General features: G+C 31.9%; 1 protein-coding gene across 1 annotated transcript in view; it reads right to left on the reverse strand.

Moving 5' to 3' along the window:
• Positions 1 to 19,487, reverse strand: part of LOC129002885 (protein unc-13 homolog B-like) — a 108,399-nt gene that overhangs the window by 68,429 nt on the left and 20,483 nt on the right. The window lies entirely within an intron of this gene.

The following is a 19,487-nucleotide window of genomic DNA, read 5'->3' on the forward strand; positions in this document are numbered from 1 at the left end:
GCCGCCAGCTTAATCAAATGGGGTTTCATTGCGTACTACTATACTGTAATGAGTTTTTACCGGACACCAATCGGCTGATTATACTGTATTTGGGTGGCAATGAGTGGTTATAAAAAAAAACATAACCTCTCTAAGAGGTTGACTAGTGATGTTTAGTCCTTTAGTTGGTGGTAATAAATAAAGATTTGAACGGATTTAGTAGTATAGCGTAAACTATCGTACGTCACTCGTCCAAAATGTGTTTACCGGACTCGTATGGTAATCCCGTACTCGACTTCGTCTCGCACGGGAACGACCACACTCGTCCGGTAAACACTTATTTTCAGGACTAGTAACGTAATATACTTATTAACATGTTCTAATTCGCCTCGTAATCTTTTGTAGTCAGGAATATTGATTTTTTGTGGGGGAGAGGGCAGAAGAAAAAAAGTATAAAGCGTTGTAAAATAGTAACAAGGTTTTACACTTTAGGGGTTGTTTCTAAATTTTTAGAGTAAATTGGTACCAATTATTTTTAGATTTTTTTTGTAGCGAAAGAATTTAATGAGAGATTAAAGTATTAAGTAATAAATCAATAATAATTTCAATACGTTAATAATTCTGAAATTCTCTATTGATTTTCATTCGTAATACCTTTTTTTTAGTGAAACAGTATCCCGTTTAATTTTCATGGTTAGGGGACGAATCATAACAATAGTGTAACATAAGTCTATTTTATTTATACATTCAACGTAAGAAATATAGCGATAAAATATGGACGAAACCTACAGTAATAAATATTAAAGCAGTACGCGAGCTGATACGTGATCTGCTTGAATAAACCTCCCCACCTGACTACAGAGTAGAACATTGACTACAAACACTGTATACTGTACATACAGGGTGTCGTACAAACAGTAAATAAGCTAAAACATCTTAAATAGATCAAATTCTAATATATTACAAGATTAAATAGATCAATTCCCCCTTTATAGTGTTTTAATCCTTATGGAAGATTAGCAAATTTCATTATAATGTATGACTATACTAAGAAATTTCGTTGCAGAGTTGAATTGGATTTACTTGCCTTGGTTTGATTGAATTTATTCAAACAAGACTTACGTTAAAATATTTTAGGAACGGATAAAAAACATTTAAACCCAGGCATAAGTTCAACGTACCATAAGGGAATAATCTTTTATAGATTAAGATCAGCAGAAGGGATTTAAACATAAATTTTCCCAGGTACATGTAGAGCGTATTTTGATTCTGACTACCAACTCCTTATAATTTTACCAATTAGAAATATTTTTTACTGAATATAACCATCTAACTGTGAATTAATACTGTACTCGTATTCTGGTATTTCAGCCAAATATTATAGCCCACAAAGTTAAATACACCCACGAAAGAGAGAAAAAAATAAAATCAATACATTATAGGCTAGAAATCGAACTTGCTCCAAATCTTTCTATAGCATGATCAAATGTCAATTATATCAATGTTCTTTTAATGTTTAAAAATGAAAACTATTTTAGCCTTACTAAACGATAATAGTCTTGAAAATCATGCAACAACGCAAATTTGTAGATTTTAACCATTAAAAACCTTTTAAATCGATCGTGCAAGTTGATATTATTGCCCGTATAATCCAAGAATTATTTAGACTTTTAAAAGAGTAATTGTAGAATTGATGTGAAAAGCATAAATCAGCTTCAATCATCATAAAAGGGCATACATAGATGTTTTACAAAGCAGACACTTTGACGTTAATTGACTTAATTATAATAATTATATCTGAGTGTTTGTTGTGCTTAATTAGTATTAAGTTATAACATTTATTGAAAATACCGTAGCTTTCTAACATTCAAAGTTTGTGAACTTTGTTTAATGTAACTATTTGGTCTAAAGTTTATATTTTTGTAATACTTATTCAAGGACATGGATCAAGAGGACATGGATTTTAATCATTCTATTTGGTAAATTTATAATGTTTTTTCAACTTACTAAACAAAGAAAAACACGTTTTAATTATCAATTTTCAGTTCAATAACTAAAATACTATATTACTGCTTGTCGTCTAGTATCAAAACCAAAAAGCAGGGAAACTGTAAAATTTACCCTAAAATAAGAAAAAAACCATTTGGTCGAAATCAATATTTTGAGTGCATTCAACGGGCAATAATTGCCGGCATTATTGGCAAATTTGGGCATAACTGACATAAAACCAACGATCACACAAGACCATAACGGTCCACATAATACGGTCTTATGTGATCTTATGAGACGGTCATATGTGATCGTTGCATAAAACACACACAGATTTTACAACCGGATGAGATCACTTGCTGCATCCAAGGTTAATGGTGCTGGTGAAGTTGTCATGAAATATATACAAAAATGTCGTTTTGTTAGAAAAATGGTTAAGGTATAGGTGATTTATTTATAATTGAACCAAAACTGGTACATAATATTGACATACATTGAATAGTTGACCATGACCACTAGTAATCTGTGGATACAATGCTAACATATTTTTACTCAGGCATCGTTTAGAAACGTTATAAAGATGATTAAAAATGAATAAAACTGTTGATTTGTTGACCACCAAAAGTAAATTTGCTATTGTCGTACTATACCGACCACACCGATATATTGACTTCCAAATAAGATTTTATTTAGTTTAAATACCAAAACCCTCCTAAGCTAATTTAACCTAAGAATAGTCGGTATAATACGAAAGCACCGTAAATATTAGTTTGAGACAGCATTAGAATGAATTCTGCAATGTTGATTTGAGTAAGCCGGAATAGCATTACTGTGTACTGGACTTAACTCTAGTTAACTTTAGAAGTCTACTCCAACTAGAGCAGTGTACTAGTTAGTTGTAGGAAGGCATTGTTGATTTAGGTTCGGCAACTGACTGATTGTGTTTGTACAATTAATTGTCAAGGTAAAACAGCACATCTACATGCATAACAAATCAAGGCTGCCTTAAACTAAATAATTTCAACTAAACAATCAATTTTACGTCATGTAAAAAACATAATGGAACTTACTACAACTGGATTAGTACCATTACATACAACTCAGGATTATCCTATAAATATATTGAAATTAGGGATATGAAATATAATTATGTTTTAAAATTAATATTTATTGGTACACTAGGCACTTTTCCTCTGACAAGAAACGTAGTTTAAAAAATTTGTAAGGAATGCAAATGTATAACTGTTTAGCTAAAGAAGAAATCATAAAGAGAAAAAGTAGAAATATTGTTGTCAGAAATGGTGTTTGGTTCTTAGAAGCTTTTACAACCATTTACGGTGACGCTCGACTGTCATATTCATTGAGTGTTTAATTTACAAATATTATATACAATGAAAACTACTTAAAAAAAATTGTTGCATAATATTTTATACGTGTGCCAAAACATGAGACGGGCCACATATATGATAGCCAATACACCTTCCACTAATATTCAAAAGTTTAAATAGATTTAATAATTTTTAATGCACAAGAGAACAAACGAAGGTAGGGACTGTTGCTTTAATTGGTTTAGGAACTATACATTAGACTGGGAAAGGAAAACCTTAAAAAATATATTTGTTTTCTACCTTTACGGTCTATGTAAAAGCGAAAGTAACTTTACTTCCTAACGCGATCTGATAACTTTTGGGAAACCACCTAAAAGCAGTTTCAGGAACACTCGCTCAGTTTGTTCTGTGTTATAGTAGTACAGTTGCTAACAAATAATGAGCATGTGGTTGCTATTTCGACCCATTTACTCTTCATATCTTTACTATTTATTGCTAGGCCACACAAACTATGAAAACTTATAGTCTCATGACATGAAATAGATTTCGAAGTAATTATACAAACAAGTAATGAAATAACTTGTTAGTTGGAGTAAAATTAATTATTATAAAGTTTAAAAAGCCAATCCGGCTGAAGTAAGACAGTGAGAGACGCACAAATCCGATCTACAGCCAGCACGAAATTGGCAGCGAGGGTCTTCTTCCACTTTTTATTAAATCCATCCTGCTTTTCTCGCTTGTATTTACTGTGTTTACTTTTTCTCTCCCCTTTACCTCTACAGCTCTACAGAATCATCTTGTTTGCGAAAACTCAGGGATGAAATTCATAACAAAATGTGTTCCAGGAACGGGTGTTTTTAAGCCAAATTCTTAAGGTTTTGCTAACGTTTTGATAACTTTAGTACGCTGTATTTGTTTATCAAAAAGTTTCAATTTAAGTAACTTTTAGATATTTTCTCAAGATAATGTTAATAACTCACGTTGGAAAGTTTACTTTATTTTTTCTTTCTTTTCTACCTTTTTGTTACGAGGTCGGAAGTCACTTTTAACCTAGCTTAGTCTCAGAGCTGTGCATATACCTTATATTGTTTGGTGTAATGTATACATCACGGATTGAGCCAGAATAGTAGAAGAATAAACTGTACTCATACACTTTGGTGGCGGTACTGGTACGCGAACTAGTATCACTATCATGTAATCGTCCTTTTGCTGTTAAATCTATTTAAAAAATATTAAACGTTTCAAAAAGGAAGTGCTTACAACATTACTTGACAAACAAAATATTTCATTTCTTTAACATTTGTACTTAGAATGTTCAAATGGGTACAAAAGTGTGTGTCAGTAAAGATGTTGAATAAAGTCATAACTGACTAAGCAAAATATTTTATAAATCAATAGGTGAACACATTTATCCAAGAGAAAATATCTGGATGTATTTATTTTGGTTCAAGTTACTTTTTTTAATAAAAAATTACATTTCTGCAGATACGATACAATTTTTAAAACTCAGTATATGTTACGATGTAGATGTAAATTTTTTAAACCTAATGGTATAAGTAACTATTATGAACATATGATATGAGTTTAATGTTAATGTATTACAAAGAAGTATGTCTGTATTTTAAATGTTAATGTAAAATATAGGCTACTATAGTTTTATAAGCAACGCCAATCCAAACCATCACAGACATCTCATTTGCACTGTTTCAAACAATATATTAGCAGTTCCTAGTATTGTGTTATTAAAAAAAACTATTGTCTTGCCAATACACGTACGTTAAGAAAAATATATAACTGCAATCAAAAACAGTTAAAACGTAACATCAAGGACTAGCTTTATTACGAGTATTTCTTCTAAGGATTGCGTTTTAATAATATTCACAAACAAATCAAGTTGATGATTGAAGTAATTACCGAACAACGCAGTACGCGACAGAGATTTTCGTTCAAAGGGGGTTACGTTTCCAGATCGAACAGAAGGTATTGATTATTGACGAGCTGACAAGAACAGCTGTGACTGCAGTGCCTTGTAAACTGCTCCAACGGCTCTACAGCTGATAGAGCACTAACCAATCAGCAGATGTCGAGCTCTATAAACTACAGTTTACAACAGATGTTTGACACAACTGACCTAGTGACCTGATGACAAAGACTGACGATCCGTCTATGAAATCAATTGGACAAACACAAGTGAATTCGTTAGTAAAAAGGCAAACTGTTAAACTGTCAAGGGCAACCTGGTAAAAATATGGATCATATATACAAATATTCTCGAATAAACCTTAAAAGTTATAAATTGTAAAACTGATAGTTTGTAATGATAAAATGTCGTTTGATGACATATATCCGATTAGTTGGCATACCCGAGTGATTGTAGTGTTTGACAGTCAAAATGTTGGTATTTTTATCTTCAGAAACGTAATGACGTAGCTTTTTCGGCTTAAAACTGGGCCCTGCTGGACGTAATCGAGCTTTTAGTACAAATGATTCCGGCTAAAGATACAGTAAAAAGATTACACAGGTCCCCTCACTTCATTATACACTCATCTTGCATTCATATCCAACTTAGAATACACACCTATGGGGTTGTGGTGTCTAAAAATTATTGAAAATGCTAGTTACCTTCGATCTACCGACACACTGAGCTACCCTAGGTGGCTTGAGGTAAAGGGGAGTGAAAAGAAAACACTTCCGAATAAATATGATGGTACTCTAGTTCAGTTTTTTCTTCAATCAGACTACACACTAAGACAGTTGGCGGGTACATTAAAAATGCTGTAGTTGACAATAGATTACGCTTTAGTTTAGTTGTGATTACAAATGTGTTGTTTCAGGAAGAAATAGCATTTTGAAGCAACTCCCTCTGTAGGTGGAATGTTTGTTCACTTTATTCTAAACTGCGTACAAATGCCGCATTGGCATAGGAGGTTTTATTTTACAGGAATGTGTGGACAATTAAACGGTATTACATCAATTACTTAGATCAATTAGACACCCAATCATCGGGTATGTAATTAGACAAAAGAAAATAATATTTTTTTTAGAAAAAAAATATATATGGTACAGTATGTGGACACTAAAAAGTGTATTGACATTTAGTTCAGCGATGGTACGGCATGAAATTATGAATAAGTTGAAAGGTTTTATTATAATAGTGTTTATATAAGTTACGTTTAGCCATGACGTCACATTTGAGTCAGCCAAATTTAGGCACGACGAGAATAATAATGTCCTTATATAAAAGGCGGAATGTGTCTAATATAAAGGACGGAGTAAGGAATGCGAACAACTGGAAAAGTATCTAGGACAGATCGTTAACATAAAGATACGGCAATGGTAAAAAAAAAACTGGAATTACTTTTACTATAGATAAACGTTGTAACTGATTGTTTTATGAATAAATGGACAGATAAGTTAAATCAAAATAGTATACATGGTTAGTAAATATACGAGATTACTGGAATATTTACTGAAATAATTGATTGTTTAATGCCTTTTTAATAATCAAGGACTAATGTAAATAGGGGATAATTTAACGAATAGTTAAATTCTTCAAATTCAATTGTAGATCATACTAACATGGTTAAATCTTACCCATTACACGCACAGAAATAGAGCTAATGAGAAATATTATACTTTTTAAATTCCTTGCATTATAGTTTATCTTCCCTGTCACTATATTCTTTTATACCGAGATCCACAAAATATATTTATAAGTTTAGACCGCTTTCTCTTAGGCGTTTGTATAACCCTCTTTAAAAATTGCATCGACAATCACCTACAAATTGATATTATTATGTTAAATGATTGAAAAACAAGGTAGTACTGTAATTTGTATAGTTATTAGTTATAATAAACCACTTTTCACAAACTTGTAGAGAAACTTGTAGAGAGCATTATCAAATACTAAAGCTTCAAATCCGCCTTCCAAAGGTTATACTAGGATTACCTTTACGACTATCCGTTACTAAGCTATAGAAAGGTTTTGACGTTCATGATTATGACATAATAGTGTTACTCTTAGCCTTTATGATTTATGAGTATTATTTATGAGATGGTTTGATCCACTTACGAAAAGGACTTAGCTTCAGATTTGACGTGACAATATTTATAGAGTGATACACAATACATTTTCTGTAAAGATAAAAAAATAACGAATTAATGTTTACTGAACCTTAGTTTTTTGGAATATTTTTGTTTTAAGGGTCTTATAGTGCATGCATTTTTTTCAGGAAAACAAGTGTTTACCACCTGTTTAACCATCGGGGATTTCATTAGAAATATAATTTGGTATGTAATGGTATACCAGCTCTTTCGCCAGGCCTAGCTGACTATAATTATATCAAGCTATATAAAACCTTATATATTTAACATGAATAATCATCAACGTAACCGAATTTACAGGTACAGAATTTTAAAGGTAAACGAAAAAAGGCACAGTAGTCTAATATTCGAATGTCAGTGAAAACATATCCACTCAGAGAAGTTGTAAGTTGTTAAGTGCTTAAGTCAGTGAACACATCAATAGAATTTCGACAGTTTTCTTTTATTGTTAGGTTATTTTAAGGAAATATCGCGTAACATATCATATGCCCCGTCCAAATAGTGTTATAATACCCGTCCAAAATGTGTACTGTACTTGTATGGCAATCCCATAAGTTAGTAGGGGAGGAGGGGAGGACTATGCCCATTATTTTCCGGGCTGGTAACGTAAAACACGAGTGCTATGAACCTAATATACCTAAATTGCAAAAATTGAAGCTGGTTTAAAGTTTGAGTTTTCTCCATTTCAAATCGAGTTGAAAAAAAATTAAAATAGGATATAGTTATATCTCTAGTAGGCTAAAACATCCTTTAGTGTCAAAAGTTCTGCACTCATTCAAAGAAAAAGTGATGATCCATAAGAAAAAATTAAATACATGCAAATCATGATTAAATTTAGGATATAGTGTTATGGAAACTAATTTTCTTGAACGTATCTTCGAACTATTGATACAATTAATTGTATTTAATATTGCCGAAAATATAAAATTTATGTGTGCCCTATAGTGTGTTAATACTTGCGTATGTAATACACAATTAATATTCTACTATAATACATAATTTTCTGCTATTATACTGTAATTGGTTAATTTGAAGTAATAAGGCTGTGGATATTCCAAATGGAATTGAATACATTTTGTTTTATATTTTACAAACGACCACTCTATAGAATGTAGTTAGGAACAATGCAGTTAGATATTGACAAAATGTCGCCACTAATGATAGTTACAATGCGACACTAAATCAATATAGAGTAATATCGGTTTATGCCTCTTCGGTGAAATCGTGAAACATTCAAGTGTGGTTTCGTTTTGTTTCGAACAACTATTTATCAATACACATTCCCAAACAACGTACATCAATAGGTTTACTCCCTTCATTAGTCATTATAAAAATAGCCAATGTTCTAGTGTAGTTAGGGTATGAACACAAAAAGGCAGTTCTTTAAAACTACATTTAGGAAGACAATGAACATATAGTATTGTCTAATAATCTTATAATATACCACCAAATTAATGCGTTATTTTTTCATATTCCGTTATACTGTTAATCTATGATGACAAAATCTGCTTTAGTAAACATAGGGAAACTTCGATTAAGCTAAAGAAAATCTAAAAACTGCGCAGTCTGATATTAGCGTTTTTACGTTCGAAATCCTCTTCAAAGAGACATTAAGCTCAAGGCGGATGTTTACGAGTATTTTGTGGGACGTGGAAAAGGGGACGACATTTACGACAACTTGACGGTGTTCAAACCCAACTCTGGAAAAGACATTTATCTTGAAAATCCAGACTAGAAACCCGATTTAAGTAGACCATAAACTATTTCGAGTTGAATTTAAAACTTAGTAAACAATGCTAAAATATACAGAACATATTTAAATCTAGAAGTTTTTATACGTTAAAACATGTGGCGACGACTTTCTGGTCCAAAAAGAGAACGGAAAGAAGCTATTTACTGTGTAGTGTGGCGAAAAGTAAATTGTATAGACTTACTTATATCTTTTTCCCAGTGGTATGCCTTTTTATTGTTTATGTACCATATTTGTGGGTATTTACATAAGTTAACTAAACTGTCAAAAAATATTTATTGTCGTGGATACGTTGAGAACAAATTATTAATAAATAATTAGGCATATGTGGCATGGTAAAGAACAGAGAAGATATTAACAAAAAATTAATTTTTGTGGATACGTTGATAACAAATTATTAATAAATAATTAGGCATATGGTGATGAACAGAGAAGATGAAATGAGATCGTCTGCCAAAAACACTACAAATTTAACTATAACAAAAATTAAACCACAATGCGCTTGATTTTTCAGGCCATAAACAAAACTAAATTCTTTACGTCTATTTATAGTACAGTTTTTCCATTGGCGTGGCTTTGATGGGTTAGGAGCCTATTTCTAAGCATTTGAATCAGCTTAGCTTACTTAAATGTCCAATGATTTTGGTCTGACATTAATTGTTGTTTACACTTTGTCAACAATGAATAACCAATAAAAAAAAAACAATTGTATACAGTTTCACACGAGAATCATATATTTCGCTTAAAAACAAAGTCAGCTGCAATATATTATGTTAACAGAAGATTAATAGATTGCAAAACAATACTTTTTTAATAGATGACATTGACCAAAGAATACTCTCAGAGTATACAAATGATTTCCCCCGAGCAAAGTTTGTATGGTTAAACATATTGTCAGATTTCGATTTAAGGTAAAAAAGGTAATCATATGAATGGTATGATTAAGTTCTACCACTGACGTGGTATTAATAGTCAAAGGTTCTACTTAAAAAAGGCAGTGATATAGCCAACAAAAGAATCATAAAAAATTATAGTTTATGAATAACTAAATCAAACAAAAACCTACCTTACAATTTTGGTCCAATATTTCATTTTTTATGGATGATTCAAAACAAGGATTATATAGAAATACACTGTCGCTTAACTTAAGGTGTATGTTTTTTACTTGTTGTAAATTATAATTTATTTAATAATTTTCTTAGTTATTTGTTATAATATTTTGTCCAATATATTTGTATAATTGGGTAAAAATGTAGTTATATGAATTGATTTGCCTTTAAGGGGAATGTCAATCAAGACAATATAATAAACTAGATCACTGTTTCTGGAACTACATTTTAGTGGCAAAAGAACAAAAGCTACTTCAAAATAATCGTAACAAAAGAGGGAGGGAAATACCAAAGTGGTTTATGACGACGTTTTTCAAAACGCAGTCAGGATTTTCCCGCAACGAACACTATGACCCGGCGATGTGGAACTAACTACTGAGGTTAAACTGAACAACTTGTCGTTGGTAGCAAACCACGGAGCAAACTTACCACTGCTGATATTATATTCGTTAATAATTCAATTTGACGAAGCCCAAAGTTCCTCAACCGTGCAGCATTTTGTGATCAAAAAGGTTCTTTGGAAATAAAAACATCGTACTTTAGCTTCGAACTTGGAAATTAGCGAGCAAATGTAAGTAGGTTCCAGGTTTATCAAGGGAATGGGTGAGTGGTAAAAGGTTGCTGGTTAATTCATTGGTGCTAAATCTATGTTTTGAAATGGGGAGAGCACGACGAAAAGAACCATGTGATTTTTTAACTGACCGTTAAAAAGTAGTTAGCTAAATCCCTACAATTTACTAAAGAAACAAAATTTTACTGAGCCATGGATAGAAATAGCATTTTCTTTAGTTTAATTCATTCAGCTATGTAAATAAAATAAATACGGCGTATAAAGAAAAAAATAGACCTTGTGATTCATCTATTTGATACCGTGGAAAGCAATCAAAATTTTATATCATCGAAATCATTTTTATCCTGCAGGTTGATCAGAATGAATCGAAAATCGAAAACAAAAACGCTATGTAATACACTAAGAAAGATTCTCTCTCAAGCTTCCCTTAACTGAATAACCCCGTACGAAATACCACGCTGCTAATTAGTAACTAACTTAAGAATACAAATTGCGTACATAATTTTAATACTTGTGGAAACAAATTAAAACGGTTCCAATATACTTCACAGACCGATGGGGGGGGGGGGGGTTAACAGATCGCTCCATCAGTAACAGAGGTATGCTTTATAAGTTAATTCTGACAATTTTAGAGCAGAAGAGTTATTGTTGGGGCCCATTTTTATCTAACTCTCGAATATAATGTTTAGTAAATATACTATGAAAATTACGTATCTCAATAATAATTATAGTGTGTTGCTTGCCTAATGCCTAGAGATTAGCGTCGTGGACTTCGGTGCGCATACAGCAGGAAACCCACTAGTCCGACGCTCTCCGACACGACACCTTCCGTCAATTCTCCGACACCTTCCGACGCCTTCCGCAATTTTAAGGCATTAACCCACTAGTCCGACGGGCTCCGACAGTAGGCCTCCGACGAGAAATACACCACCACTCCACTCAGTGCTAGTTGTGATAGAGCATGTGATCACATACTGTTCACAAGCAGTACTTAGGGAGACAAGAGCAAATAATAAAAAGTCCATAACATTTATGACCATCTCTGTTAGTATGAGAGATTACAATGGTCAAGGACCTTCCTAGACCCACCTTGATTATTCCGGTTACAATTACTTTACTACAGGGAAATTAGCAAAAATTACAATACAAAACATAAACAATAATACCCCCGCTGCAGCAAACCTGCCGAATAAGCAAATTTATATTTACCTGAATTGATTTTCAATTAAATGTATTTAATTAACATTAAGTTTTATGAGTACCTAGTCTTGCTGCTACAGGGGGGGGGGTAAAAAGAGTGTGGTGTTTAGTAAAATATTAATAACTTAGTATAAAAAATTAGCCAAGTTTGATCAAAATATATCCATCCGAAAGCAAACTGCAATATTTTACAATATTCTCCATAAAAATAACATGGGAATTTTAAAATAACAATTTTTTGAATTTTCTCCGTAACCAATAATTGTACAAAAACATCACACACTTGTGATCACATGTTCCATATCTGTTCCACTTATTGTTATTACATACAAAGTTAGACAGTGACTAAAATCTAGGCCTGGTGCACGCAGAGTGGAGAAATGACGGATCCGACATCCGACAAGAATGCCCCAGAGAGCAATGTTGTCGTGACGTGTCGGATCGGAAGGTGTCGTGTCTGACTAGTGGGTTACAGTCCATTTAAAATCATGCAAAGCAATTTTGTCGGAAGGTGTCGGAGCCTTGACGGAAGGTGACGTGTCGGAGAGTGTCGGACCAGTGGGTTTCCTGCTTGGCGTTTATGAATCATTTTACATGAGAATTGTCACTGCTGTCGGAAATGCTACTAAAACATATAATCGGAATTTTAAGATAAAATTGGACAAGAACGTCAATTATGTTCTCAAAGGTTCCTACGTAAACACCATTACACGTAATGTTCGAACCTGTAACATGAACCTTTGACGTTGTACTGTTGAGTGACGTTGCTGAACGTAGAGTAAAAGCCACAATGACGTAACGTCAGTCACTGAGTCTGACGTCACTGTGCTGATATTGCACATCGTCAGCGTCATGTGGTGAAGAAAATTACTAAGTAGGGTTGTATTTTGTCTCTAAAGTTTACTCCGCTGGCAACACAATAACATAGGTACATACTATAGGCTACTTGTTGTTTTAAAACACCTCATTTCCTGCGGTCCATCCGAAGTTGAAACAGGATTTGTTAATCAGATGCGATCGTGAGAAATAGCACACATGATGAACTAAATAAGCGTTATGACCGTGTATTTGGCTTGGCGTAAAATTGTATCGGCCACAGTGAATTGGTGTGTGGCAGAGTCAATCACCCTGGCATCATCGCATCAACCGGTGATTTGATACTTCCAATTATAACACGGCATATACGAGCTGATCAAGCTTTGACATCGGGATGCTAATCAAGTCGAATGTTATGTCTGGCTGGAAATAAGTCATTAGAAAATTTAGAATTCCCTTAAAATTCAATTTAACGTTGGGAAATCACTTGAGAGAAAAAAGTGCTTCGGATAAATATAGAAGAATATGCCTTTTGTTTAACCGCTAAACAATTTATTGAGTACTTGTATGTTAGGTTACCACGAGAAGTTTCATATAATAAAAAAAACCATAGTCAAATGAAATGAAACGCTCTCATATTTTTCATGAGTATTAAATACATTAATAAATGGAGAATAATGTATTCAACCTATAATAAACAGTGCTATACCGAATGACTAAATGTGAAATAGTTAATAGAAATAGATAACATAAACGCAAAAAAAAAATTCTTTTGACAGGGTGTGTGCGTAGACAAAAAATTATTTAATAAGGATTTTTTTACTTGTTTAGAAGAGGAAAGGTTAACCAAGGACTGTTTCAGTACAACTATTGTTAACTAGCTTATTAATATAATCAATATTAACTCCTATTAGTTTTCCAATTTACTATTAAAAATCCGTTTTTCTGGAAGTACTGAAATTTAGGTCCCCCATTGTATACTGTGGTCCAAATAATAACAGCATTTTCTCTAAGCCACTTAAGAAATTCTTGGGAAATGAAGCGTCGCACCACAGTGTGTTCTACTTTGCAATTTCATCTCATATGAGATAACGTTTTTACACTATATTTTATTGGGTACTTTCCTGAGGGAACATTCATTATTTTCGACGATTTTTTCGATATATAAATATTTTATTTTTTTATCAAAAATATCAATATTAAAACAATTAAACATTTCAGCTAACAACTACGATAAATAATGCTGTTCAGTATCAAAAAACAACAAAACGAATTATAACTTATTGAAATGAAACTAATTAACCTAACATAACTAACTAAACTTGCTGTCCACATGTAACTCCTCGCATGTCTTTTCTGAAACGGAATTTCAAAATCGTACAGCAAGTTTGGTCAATTATACTAGGTTAGTTTAGAATAGTTTAATTTCTTAATCCATATTTAATATTTAGCCTAAAAAAGATCAGTTGTCAATTTGTAATTTAAATGTATTTGAAGATAAAAACAAAAGGACTATGGATCGTGAAGGGAAACAAAAGTATCAATGGATCGAAAAAATCATCGAGGTACTTGTTAAACCTAATGTTATTTAAATAGATTTAATTTAAAATCAATTCAGACAAATAGAAATTTGTTTAGTCAGCAGGTTTGCTGCGGCGAGGGTATTTTGTTTCGAACAGTTGTTTTAACACGCGTTGGAAATTTATCTTGACATGCAAACTTATTGGTTAAAAACGGTAGGGAGTTAAAATAGAATAGATTCTTCAATAAATATTTAACTGAAGAATGGTATGAAACTATAACCTCTGAACTTCCCTTTGTAAAGAATATGTCATTGTAAAATATGCACAAGATTACGGTACAATCCATGCAATAAAACGTGTTTACTCAATAAATCCATCATAAAGTAAACTATAACTGGTGTTATAGTTATGCATGTAGAGTTCATAATGTGGCAGTAAGTATTTAATTTTCTAAATTTCGCTTTTTTCATCGGATATTCTCTATAATATATAAATAAATGTTAATCGAGCCTTCATGATCAAACAATAGGCTATTAATTTTGTTCAAAGTAATCTGTTAATGGTTTGGTTCACATATATTTTTAGATCTACTACAACAACATTTTATTAGTCTGGTTATGTGGCTATTAACACAACTGTTTCAAATAAATACATTACAAAAATATTTTTCTTAATTATTTATTTAAATCTAAGTTGTTATAATGTAAGTGAGAAGATTTTGAAATGGGGCTTTAACTAGATTGACGTTTCTAAATTACCTTTAAAATCCACTAGCGACCAATGTTAGTTATATACGCCATTTAATACAGAAAGCTTTACAAAACTTTTCTCATATCGCGCTGAGTTTTTATTTGCCTCCACCTTTTCATCGTGGATCCTTTATTTTGCTCCAATGCCTTGTTAGAGCTACTGAAGTCATAAAGAAAGTTGCAAACGGGGTTGAAATAAACTAGGTTAAGTAAACAAATATTTTTCGTTAGAAGAGCTATAGTGCTGTTAGAAGATTTGGAAGGAATAGGATATAAAATATATGATATGTTAGGACGTGTTCTACCAGATATACAAATATTTTATATTCTTGAGAGGCCTAGCTTTTTTCTAAGTGAGTTCCGAAATATTGTACGGCGGAGCCACATAGCAAGACGCCAGTGGCCCGAACGTAAGCAACTAGGGCAGAAGTGTCGTCTGTAACCACTGTTATTTATTTGCCATAACTGTTATACCTTTTTACAACAACATAGGACAAAAAACGTAGTATAAAGTAAACGTAGTGTAAGTATTTTGTTGTATATCTAGGAATATATTACGGTTTTAAGCAACAAAGACATATTTGAAAATAAGAGTTTGTTATAAGAGCAATAAAATAATTATTGTTACTGAAAAAAATATAAATAAATAACAATCACGTATAGTTTTACAAGAAATAACAATTAAAAACAATGGAAATAATGATATCAGTTAACTTATAAGTTAATAAGTTACAAGGGAGAGCTAACTAAAAAAGAATCATATAACAATACATAAATAAAAACACCAGTTGTGTGACAAACAACTGTATCAATGGTTGAAAATGGTTACAGAAGATTGAGAAACATACTTAAGACTATATCAAACACTAATCCTACAAAAAATCTTATCTTCCTACAATAAATGATCATAAAATCAATTGTAATAGCAAGAATGTCGATTGGTAGTTTAAATTCAATAACGGAATGGCCACGATGATCATCTCAATAAAGCTCAACGGTGTTTCCTCAGGCACTGGGAGTGAGAAGTGGAACCCGTTACTGTGATGTGATCACGAAGGAAATCTTTCCTCTTTGCCTGATCGGTGTTTGATCTTTACCTTCAAGTTCATCAGTGGTTTGGTTTACTTACGAAACTGTTGTAATTGATTTCCATCGTCCTATGGAACCCACTTCACACCAAGATTCCTAGCCTATAACTCAAAACCACGTTTGGCCACTTAATCCATTCTTAATTATTACAGTGAACTCAGCTTGCCAAGCCAAGACTTGAGTGGATGCAATAGAACAACACCTAAGCATACGCCCTTTAGATCAAATTTGTCCTGCATCAACAATATTAGTGTTTATCCATGCTAAACGTTTATTACATTTTTGTCTGTGATTAAAGCTAATTGCAAACTTACTCCATGGAGTGTCACCAGTTTTGTACCTAAATGTTCCGAGATAAAGTGACACTTATTTCAACATGTACTGTACCAATTTGTGCATTTGTCTTAATATTTAAATTTACTGATCTGATATTTAATTTTTAAATATATGAATAATTGTTTTATTTCCACCATCAATCCTAAATGCCTTTACAATTATTTCGTAGGAAACAAATGAACTGACTACTTTAACAAGTTGCATAGTCAGTGACACAAAATTCTTATTGTGTTACAACAAACACAAAAAACATATTTATTTATCCCATACTAAAATCATTTTGATAGCTATAATGCTTTCCAACAACAATCATATGGTTTTGTGGCTTTAGCAAGTGTTTTAAAAGTAAAGTGAAATAAAGAAACCACAGAATAACATATTATGTAATATCATATGGAATGTAAAAAGTTGAAAACAATTATTTTCAATATATTTTAAAAAGCCTAATGTTTAAAATGTTAAAAATAGTTTACAAATTAAAATAACCAACAAACCAAAGAGAAATTACCCGCCAAAGAAAACCTGCATACTAAAAGAATTTCCATTTGTCTTATTTTATTTGCTCCAAAAACTTCCTTGAAAGTGTCAGGATGCCAATTTATTTCCTATTCAAATAACATTGGTTTTAGCGAGTTTTAATGGAAAGACCCTCGTATAAATAGGAGACCTAATTTATATCAGGTTAAATATTTGAAATAAAGGTCTAAAGATGTCCACTAAATATTATTGTTTTAATTTAACATACTTTTTAAAGATGATTACTCGAAAAATCAATTGTTCAGTGCAAATAATTTGAACCACTTTTTGTTGGAAAGCCTACAAATATCTGACAATCATATTTAGTGAAAATCTTTAGACCTTTATTTCAGGTATTTCTCCTGATATAAATTAAGTCTCCTATTTATACGAGGTTCTTTCCACTATAGAGTATTTAGGGTTGCTGCTACAAGGTAATTAAGTGTATTTTCAGCAAAGTTATTAGCTTAGTATACAAAATAGAAAAACTTTCCAAATTAGATCAAAATATAAAAAAGCAAATACAACAGTTAAGTTAACATATTCTCCGAATAAGAATTCTATTTTTAAATTTCCGGTTTTAAACGACATTTTCGTAACCATTAAGCGTACAACGATTTAATAAATTAAATTATTTGTTTTTTCAAGCTCTACAAATTAAATTAGAAAAATTGACAGATTTTATCATGAATGGAAAAATGAAGAATGAAACCCCCAATTTGACCCTGTTTCTGACGCTTAATCATGCTGGTTTACAAAAGTAGGTTTACACGTTTGCACTAAATTTGAAGATCAAACGACTTGTAAATGTCGGCCCTACACTAAACAGTATTGAAAAAAAAAACGACTCCAACAAGTTTTATTTATTTCACTTGTTGACTTTTCCCAGAAAATACAATAAGAAGTATTTAAGACGTAATTTAGTCCTCAGGTAAAGAAGTACAGTACCAACTAAAACGTAACATGAGAAACCAAGAAAGTAGGTATTTATACCGTGAAACTTAATGAAACCCGATGATGGAAAATAACTGCAATAATATCTGGCAATTTTTTAAACAAACAGTATAAAATCTTTGAAAATAGATTTTTTGTCGACACTGGCTGGGCGTTCAACAAGTGGTAAATGAAACGACATAGTTATGAGCAAAAACTAAGCACCACACTCAACTATCACGAGCAACATAAACATTAGCATTGTTTATAAAACTTGCGGTAAACGATCCAAGTAGTTCTCAACATGGACTTAAAACCAAGTACCCGCATAGCTTAATTAAGATGCACAGCTTTTGTCTACAAGCTGTCCCCTAGCTTCGTTTATTTTCTGCATTCTAATGCAAATTGTATCCGGAATCTTGCATATTGATCTAATGCATTATGCAAACTGCTCTATAATGATGGCGAGAATCTTAGATCCATAATATGAATATATTATTTGTCAAAGTTGATACTTATACACTTACTAATTAGTAAAATGCTACTTCTTTACTCAATCACAATAGCTAAGATTGTTTTCTATTTTGGAAATAAATACAAATAATAATAATAATAATGCTTTCTAAATTATTAAAAAAACATCTAACAATAAATATGACACTAGGAATGATTCTTTCTATTTAGTTTTACAAATTAATATTGTTAAAAAGCGCGTAGAAAAGACAAAGCGGGGTGAAGAATGACCACAATATAATTAGTCCTATTACATTTGTATACACATTAAACCAATAACAATACCAATTCGACACAATTTCATCAATTAACTAAAACGTTTCATTGGATGTTCAAAGAACCGAATTTAAACTCTAATTAGAAGGGAACTTTAATACAACCCGTGTTATTAATCAAAAGTTTCACGTCAATTAAGCCAATATATGGGTTCTGTCTTGGAAGGTTTGCAATTTAAACAGTTCTGTGCAAGTTTCTCATAATGGATGGCGTAAATATATTAATTGGTGTTTCATATTGGGGATTGAGACTTCCTAAAACTAGCAAGACGTTTATACTAAGTATTCCATATGTTTATTGGTAAGATAATTATAAAAATTTAAATACGAATTTTAAGGAGTAAAACCATTGATTATAAACTACCCTATACAATTTTGTAAGACTTAATAAATTAGGCTGTGAACTAGTCCTAATTTGATATTTATTTTATTGAATTTATTTTTCAAAATAGTTTTATGTTGAGTAAATATGTTGTGTTTGTAATTTCTGTAAATTTAAATGACGTTGATAAGTAAATGAATATCAATCGGTGCGTTGTATTCCTTGTGCGAATTACTTTTTGTGGAACACCTCCCGTCTAGTTTCCAATTGTCATTTTCAGTTTTCTAAATTATTGTCCTCAAGTTTCATTTGCACGTTAATGTTTCGAATACAAACATTGCAACTTTGTACAGAGAGAACGTGTTTCATACATTTTAGCACTAGT

Source organism: Macrosteles quadrilineatus, unplaced genomic scaffold (assembly GCF_028750875.1).
Source record: "Macrosteles quadrilineatus isolate MER2022 unplaced genomic scaffold, UCM_ALF_1.0 Scaffold_9__3_contigs__length_116548681, whole genome shotgun sequence".
In the NCBI taxonomy this organism is placed as follows: domain Eukaryota; kingdom Metazoa; phylum Arthropoda; class Insecta; order Hemiptera; family Cicadellidae; genus Macrosteles; species Macrosteles quadrilineatus.